Source organism: Panthera pardus, unplaced genomic scaffold (genome assembly GCF_024362965.1).
Source record: "Panthera pardus isolate Hobbes unplaced genomic scaffold, ASM2436296v1 HiC_scaffold_16, whole genome shotgun sequence".
Lineage (NCBI taxonomy): Eukaryota > Metazoa > Chordata > Mammalia > Carnivora > Felidae > Panthera > Panthera pardus.
Genome location: NW_026526721.1, coordinates 40,392,591 through 40,393,732, shown reverse-complemented (window position 1 = coordinate 40,393,732; position 1,142 = coordinate 40,392,591). Strand labels below are relative to the sequence as shown.

General features: G+C 41.9%; 1 long non-coding RNA gene across 1 annotated transcript; it reads left to right on the top strand.

Annotated features, from left to right (window-relative positions):
* The first annotated feature begins 297 nt into the window (after positions 1-297).
* LOC109255366 (uncharacterized) lies at positions 298-842 on the top strand. The gene is made up of 2 exons (XR_002075201.2): positions 298-376; positions 500-842. It is a non-coding gene; the product is annotated as an uncharacterized LOC109255366 (long non-coding RNA).
* The last annotated feature ends 300 nt before the right edge of the window (positions 843-1,142 follow it).

Sequence of the window (1,142 nt, the reverse complement as noted above, 5' to 3'; positions counted from 1 at the left end):
CTATGAGATCATGACCTCAGCCAAAGTTAGATGCTGAGCCAACTGAGCCACCCAGGTTTAAATCAATTTAAAACAAAACAAGGGTGCCTGGCTTGCTCAGTTGGAAGAACATGCAACACTTGATCTTGGGGTCATGAGTTCAAGCCCCACATTGGGTGTAGAGATTACTTAAATAAAAAAATAAAACAAAATGAGACAAGAGAGAATATACAGACCCAATAGGAAGAACAATTCCATCATTCTGTCTGCTGTTCGTACTGGACAGCATTGTGACCCACACCCTCACTATTCCATTGCTGACATCACTCAGGTATGAAAGGCAATTTCTAAAATCCACCCCCCTGCATAAAGAAGTCTCCCTCAACCACCAGAGTCTGTGAGTATCATCTCTGTGATTATGTTATGCTCTGTGGCATGGTGGACTTCAAGATGGGGGAGATTTTCCAGGTGGGCTTGGTTCTGATCACGTGAGCCTTTAAAAGCAGAGACCTTTCTCCAGTTGATGACAGAAGAGGGAGTCAGAGCAACCTGAAGCATGAGAAGGACTCACTGCTAGGAGCATGGAAGGAGCCACTTAGGGTGGAACGCAGATGGGAAGACCAGCCACCTACTGATGCCAGTAAGGAAATGGGGACCTCTCTACTACAACTGCAAAGAACTGAATTTTGCCAATAACAGGAATGATGAGGATTCCTGTTCTCATCTTGGCATCCAGGTAACAAAGCCAGCCAATACCCTGCATGCAGCCTTGTGAGACCCTGAGCAGAGAACCCAGCCATGTCATCCCAGACTTCTAATTTATGGAATTAATGAGTAATAAGTGGGATTTTTAAAGCTGCTAAGTTTGTGACAGTTTGTTATACAGCAATAAAAACAAACACAATGGGATGATCCTAGTATCCTCTGAGCGACTCGCTGAACTTACATTATGGTGTAGATTTCACACAAAGTACTTAAATTTGTCCTAAGTTGATAACCAAGCCACTGAGCCACCATGCGTATTAATACAACTATAGATTGCAATAGTCTCTTAAGCTTCCTTTTCAGTAACAATAAAAACTTTACCATTATTTGAAAAAAAATTGAACAAATCCCCAACATTATATCCCCAAACTAAACAACTTACTAACAATACGTCTAAA